Source organism: Gadus morhua, chromosome 4, assembly GCF_902167405.1.
Source record: "Gadus morhua chromosome 4, gadMor3.0, whole genome shotgun sequence".
NCBI classification, from domain to species: domain Eukaryota; kingdom Metazoa; phylum Chordata; class Actinopteri; order Gadiformes; family Gadidae; genus Gadus; species Gadus morhua.
The window spans coordinates 8,597,640-8,604,558 of NC_044051.1; positions in this window are offsets into that span (position 1 = coordinate 8,597,640).

The window sequence follows — 6,919 nt, forward strand, 5'->3', positions numbered from 1 at the left end:
AGACAGGTGTGGGGAGAGATGGAGGGACGGGTGGGGGGGGAGAAGAGAGGAGCAGAAGAGAGGGGGGGGAGATAAGAGACTTCCCCGGGAGGGACAAAGGGACCAAGGAGAAATAAAAGAGTCTGCCACTCGGGCACGCCCGTGTTTGTGTCTGTGTATGTGTGTGTGTGTGCGTCTGTGTGTGTGTGTGTGTGTGTGTGTGTGTGTGTGTGTGTGTGTGTGTGTATGTATGTGTGTATGTGTGTGTGTGTGTGTGTGTGTGTGTGTGTGTGTGTGTGTGTGTGTGTGTGTGTGTGTGTGTGTGTGACGTCAAAGCAAAAAAACAGGACATTTGTACAGAAGTAGCCCTAGAGGTGTGCTGGTTGAGGGGTGTGTGTGTGTGTGACGGTCTGTTTGTGTGTGTGCGTTTGGGGGTGCACGTGTGCGTCTGTCCCTGTGCAGTACTCATGGAAGACGAAAGGAATCAAATTTAGCTGCATATTATGTTAGCAGATGTTCCAGTTGCTTTTTCTCCTTCTTTGGTCTCTACCTACGCGCCCTACCGCTCATGAATTATGCATCAGACACATGTTTGACAGTACCCTTCCAACGAAGCCAGTATCATCTCCCTCCCCCATCTCTCTCTCTCTCTCTCTCTCTCTCTCTCTCTCTCTCTCTCTCTCTCTCTCTCTCTCTCTCTCTCTCTCTCTCTCTCTCTCTCCTTCTCTCTCTCTCTCTCTCTCTCTCTCTGCCTAATGAATGAGTATAAAAGCTGTCCCCCCCCACCCCCCCCCCCCCCCCCTTCTGCTTACCCTCACAAATGCAAATGACAAGGGGGCCGACCGTATTAATGGGACTCCAGGTTGGGGGTCATTTGCATAGGCAGCGGGCAAGTGGAGCGCTGTAAATAATATTAATGACAATTATAATAGTAATAATTAATCCTCGGCGTCGTCATCGCCATTAGAGAGTCAGGGGGGCGAAGCCCCCGCGCCACTCAGAGCCGAGGGCTCCCGCTTTGAATTCTGGGGGAATCTTGGATGCGTGATCTAGGTTTGATTGACTCCCCGCGGAGGCCTGATGGGAGGATTTTCCTGGTCGATAAAAACAGAAGCGACAAGGTTGTTTTCACTAGTGATGAAATTTCAATTCCCTTTTCATGGCCGCGCTGAAGGTTGCTATGCAGCGCCTTTAAATGATCTGCCAAGATTCGGAAAGAAACCATAACTTAGAAATGTTAAAATTTAGTAGTAGTGCGTTTGTGTGTGTGTGTGTGTGTGCGTACGAGGGGGGGGCGTTTGTTGTGTGTGTGTCTGTATGTGTACTTTCTATAGTGTGTATAGTGCGTTTGTTTTGTATGGTGGGTGCATTTATCGAGTGCTGGTGTTTAATGGCATCTGCGTGTGTTCTGTGGAGTGTGCGTGTGCGTGTGTGTGTGTGTGTGTCTTGGTATGCGTGCCTCCTCTCCTGTCTCCTCTGGAAGGTTTTCATGTGCACCAGCTCACCGGCAATCAGCTGCAGGAGCAGAACAAGGTAGAGAGGGCGTCGGAGGAGGAGGAGGAGGAGGAGGAGGAGGAGGAGGAGGAGGAGGAGGCCGGGGAGGAAGATCAGAGAGTACAATTTAACAGGAGATCTGCCGCTGATTAGGAAATACTAACATTGAATAACTATCTCCCATTAAAGCTCCCATAATCCCCCTCCCCTCCCCATCTCCTACACACACACACACACTCACCTGCCCACGCAAGAGAAGAACTGTGTGTGTGTGTGTGCGTTTCTGCGTGTTTGTGTGTGTGTGTGTGTGTGTGTGTAAAGGGTCTATGTGTGTGTAAAGGGTCCGTGCGTGTGAAGGTTTCAGTGTGTGTGTGTGTGTGTATGTGGGTGGTGGCGTGCGTGTGTGCGTTTCAGCGTGCGTGCGTGTGTGTGTGTGCAACGAGTCGCAGAAGGGGAGGGGAGGCGAGAAGCACCGTTTGGCTCCCACAGCACAAAACCAACACAAAGCCGTTGTTTGAATCGTTTAGCGCAGCGCTAGTGTATCAGCGCGAGGGACCCCCACAGGGGCCCTCAATGTAAACGTTGAGGGGCCGTTGTGAGTGTTGTTGGCTGGGGGGGGGGGAGTGTTGCTTCTTCAGCCCGACGAGGTGGAGCCGGGATCCATTTTGAACACGTAGGACTGAGCAGGCAGGCGTCGTGGAGAGAGGACACCGCTGATGGTACTCGTGATAAGACTATCTCTCTCTCTCGCGCACACACACACACACACACACGCACGCACGCACGCACGCACGCACGCACGCACGCACGCACGCACGCACGCACGCACGCACGCACGCACGCACGCACGCACACACACACACACACACACACACACAAATACACACATATACACACAAGGACAAAAGCCATCTTCATATAGGGAAGCGGCTGAAGGACAACACAAGGTGCATCTTAAGGGAAAACAATATCACCTGTCAGTAAACTGCAGCATAGGGAGTCACTCAACACACAACAGCTAAACCGTTATAAAGTGCGAGGGGGGGGTTGTCCTGAGGGTATGAAAGGAATCCAGCATGTATTTGGCTTGGCCTTCCTGGGTCCGTGACCCAAAGCTCTGTACACACCCCCAGTCCATGTATACACACACCCACGCGCATACACATTTTGAAGACACTCAAACACACACGATGATGGCCATCAGGTTTTATAGTCTGTTATATATTGCATCCCGCTCGCCCATCTGTTGACAGTGCCCTCGCTGTGTGGGAGAGCAAGGAGAGAGAGAGAGAGAGAGAGAGTGAGAGAGAGAGAGAGAGTAAGGGACTGAAGGAGGGAGGCAGGGTCAGAGAGACAATGAGCGAGAGGTAGAATGAGAGGGAGAGTGTGCGGGAAGACAAGAGGGAGGCAGGGAGAGAGAGACAAATGTGTGAGAGATAGAATGAGAGAGAAAGAGAGAGAGAGAGAGAGAGAGAGAGAGAGAGAGAGAGAGAGAGAGAGAGAGAGAGAGAGAGAGAGAGAGAGAGAGAGAGAGAGAGAGAGAACATGGAGGGGGTGGGTGATGATGCAGGGGGGGGGGGGTCTCAGCGAGCAGAGGCAACATACAATCGATCTCCGTGGATACAGCCTAAGTGGCGAAATGAAACAGGTGAGCAGAGTGGTGGGCCAGCTGAGACTGTGTTCACAGGAGTCCGACTCCAGCTGGGGAAGTCTCCATTAACGAACATGAGGAACCACGGGGGCGTGTGCGTCTGTGCGCGCGCACGCGCGTGTGTGTGTTTGTGTACTCCCACTGTTTCCTCCTGTTTCACTCCCGCTGACAATGTGTGTAAAGCATTAATGCGGCGGCGCAGAGATATAAGCGGCCAATTACGTCCGCCGTACGTCCCAATGGGGTCCATTGTGCTTAGCTGTTTGTTCTATATCCTTCTGACTATCCTGCCCACACCCAGAAACACTCGCTATTCCTGGGCCCGTCTTACACTCCGCTGACACCGCTCAGCTAATTACGCCTTGTGCGTCGTTGTTCCGTTCTTGTTCGCCCCCCCCCCCCCCACTCCAAAAAAAACAACAACGGTTTGTGCTGGCTCTTTGGGTCCCGGTTAATCGCTGACAGTGCAGGGCTGTCGTCTTTGTTCTGGTTTTCGCTCCGGATGAACGTCGGTATCCCACACCCAGCAGGGAGCCCGGACGGTTTCGCTCTCCCGCTCTCTGTAGTCAAAACATATGAAACCGTCTCGTGGTGATCCGGGGGGGGGGGGGGGGTTCCTTTTCCGAGATTATCCCAATTCCGGGTGTTGATGTTCTGGGATAGGCTTGGTGTCGCGTGTTAGCTTCCATCACGCTCCAGTTCGGAATATAACCAGCACGGTTTGTCATTAATCCTTCCAAAAATACGAACATAACAAAAACGTATCACAAAAAGGAAAAGACCGAAGGTGGAGATAATGAGAGTCTGCGGGTTCGGCAAACAGCCAGAGAACCAGGCAGGGGAAGGGGTCAGGAGATTGTTGGGGGATGGGAGTTAAGAGTGTGTATAGTCTGGCCCAGGAGAGGAATAGAGCAGCAGGGGGGAACCTGAGTCACCGGAGCAGCCGCTGAGATGAACACGGGTCCAGGGGAGCCATCCTCTGACATCAGCACGTCCAGAGATAACAAGAGACAAGAGGCCACGCAGCAGCACAGCGGTGCTTAAAACAACCAGAACCTCTCCTCATAAATGCTTAAAAAACGCGTTTGGGGAGAATGAAAGGCGCCTTCCCGCCTAGACCGCGTTTTCAGCAGAATCAAATGAATAAAAAATACCTTGATTTAAAGGACTCACTGAAAACAGAAAAACGTGTTTGAAGTGTTTGAATACAAACCTTGCCGAGGTGGTGTTGAATAAAAAAAGAGATTGGGCGTTTCTTTGGGATTCAGCCCGTGGCGTTTCAAAACATCCACAACACGGTGCAAGGTATTGTATCACTCCACGACTCTATGTGCAGCTAGCCAACACCAACCCCCATAGTTGAGGTGAAGGTGAAAATGTTCCTCAATAATCACAACAGAAACACATCTTCCAAGGGTTTACCTTTTCAACTGACATTTTGCTAAATATGGCACACTACAGACAGCACACATTTTCACACTGTTTATGGACGTCCAAATACGATAATCGGATAATAACGTCTGGAGTGGTGCCTCTAAGTTAATGCCAGATTCATTAATCTCCCGCCGGTGAACCACGTGTCGGACACGGACCATCAATCAAGGTGGCAGCGTCTCAGAAGGTCACATGATCCTGTGTCACCTGTGGTATTTCAGGTAATGATCAGTTCCTGTTTTTGTCTTCGACGTTCTTTGCGTTGTTTCTTTTCCCTGCACGTCCTCCCCCCACGCACCGTTGTCCATCTCCAGAAGCCCTCGACTCCATGACTTTACCCAGCGGAGCTCAGCGGCCCAACGGATGAGGGGAGCCGCAGAGTTGTGCTCCGAATTGGCACGCTGTGCCCCGACGACGCGCATCACTCATCCATCAGCGTGGAGCCCGTACGCCTGTTAAAAGGTCAGCTCGAATCAACGTTCTGGCATGGTTCGTTCGGTTTTAAAATCTTTTACTTTTTCTAATTGTGTTACAGGAGGTCTCGTCCATAACATCGTGGCAGAGCTGCTTTGTTTGCGCTCACTTTGCAAAGTCTTTTAGGTTTTAGTTGACCTGCCCCGAGCTCCATGGTGCTCCATAATGATCACCACACGCGCCGGCTGATGATCTCAATGGGGAACTTAGTTTCAACTAGGCCATGCCAGCTGGGCAGCGAGAAAACTGTGTCGTTACACGCGTCACTACAACACACGAGTGTCTCGGGCTCTTCAGAAACGGGGCAGCCGATACACTGCACCGGACGAGCAGAAATATACCGAAACATACATGGGTCCTTTTATTTTCTTGCAAATCCTTGCGATCCTCACCGTGAATCATTCTGAATTCAAATCGGGATAACCTTCCCCCTGGAGGAAGGAGCATCACAGCCTTTGACTCGTGTCCTTGAAATAGCCGGCCACCTATGAACAGAGTACTCCGTTGTATAGACACTTCATTTCCCAAGGAGAGGTTTGTATGTTTGTGTTTGTGTGTTGTGTGTTGTACGTTGTGTTTGTGAATTGTGCCTTGTGTGTGTGTTTTTGTTGTGTCTGTGTGTTGTGTTGTATTGGTGTGAATTGTGCCTTGTATGTTTGTTGGGTGTGTGTGTGTGTGTTGTGTATGTGTGTTGTATTGTGTTGGTGTGAATTGTGCCTTGTATGTTTGTTGTTTACGTGTGTGTGTGTGCGTGCGTGTGTGCATGCGTGCGTGTGTGTTGTGTGTGTGTGTTTGTGTGGGTTGTGTGCTGTGTGTATGTTGTGCGTTGTGCGTTGTGCATTGTGTCTGTGTGTGTTTTCTGTCAAGAAGTTTTCAGGGGTCGAGTTTAAAAGCGTTCAAGATCGGGGCATGATGAATGGCTGATCCACCCCCCGAATCCTCCCCACTCATCTGCCCTAAGCTGGGGCGAGGTCCAGTCTTTGAAATATCCCCCGCCATTACGATTCTGAAGCGGATCCTCTGTGTCATCCGAGGGTGCAGTCCAAAATAAACCCAATGGTGTCGGTTCAACCTCTGTGCTGCGGCAGGGGGTTGGAGAAGAACAGAGGACACGTGGAAATCCAAATGGCCCCCCGAGTGATACAACTAATGACTTTCATGTAGCAGAGCATTATGCAAAAGAGAATTATGCAAAAAACATGCAAAAAGCAAAGCGTTGGAGGCAAAGCCGTCTCGTCCCGTTGAGTCATCCAGTTCAAATGATCGTAGTGGTTATTTTGGTTATTGGTTATATTTTGGGAATTATATCTTTCATTTATTTTAAGATAATATAAATGAAAGATAAGACAATCTCGACACCTCCCAAATGCACTCGTAGTTTTATATATTTCAGGCACGATTAGGGATTGACCTCTGACCTTGTCCCGGACCGCATTTACACTTTAATAGCCTCTGCTGCCACTGAGAGAGTGCTCCCAATGACTACCCACGCACGCACCGACTGACACGCGCACTCACATGTGTGACAACATTGTCGTGTCCACCTCATGAGACGACTTGTTAGCGGGGTTGCGATGCCAAAACCAAACACACAAACCAATCGCCCTTGCAGACGACGGCTTCATTCTCCAGAGAAAAAATCTTTATTTAGGACTGCACACAATGCACACAGCGAGATAAAAGGACTTTGGGATTTGCATCTAAAGAGGTTTTTGCATATCACCTGTCACACAAAAATACATTTAGCCAATAAAGCTCTTCGGCTCTACGGCAGGGGGATGAAAAAAACGTAATCACTTCCAATCTTGGCACCGGGGTTATTGCTTCTAACAATTAAACATTCACACGTTTCATCAGATGTTGCTGAAGTGTGTTTAAAAAAACTAG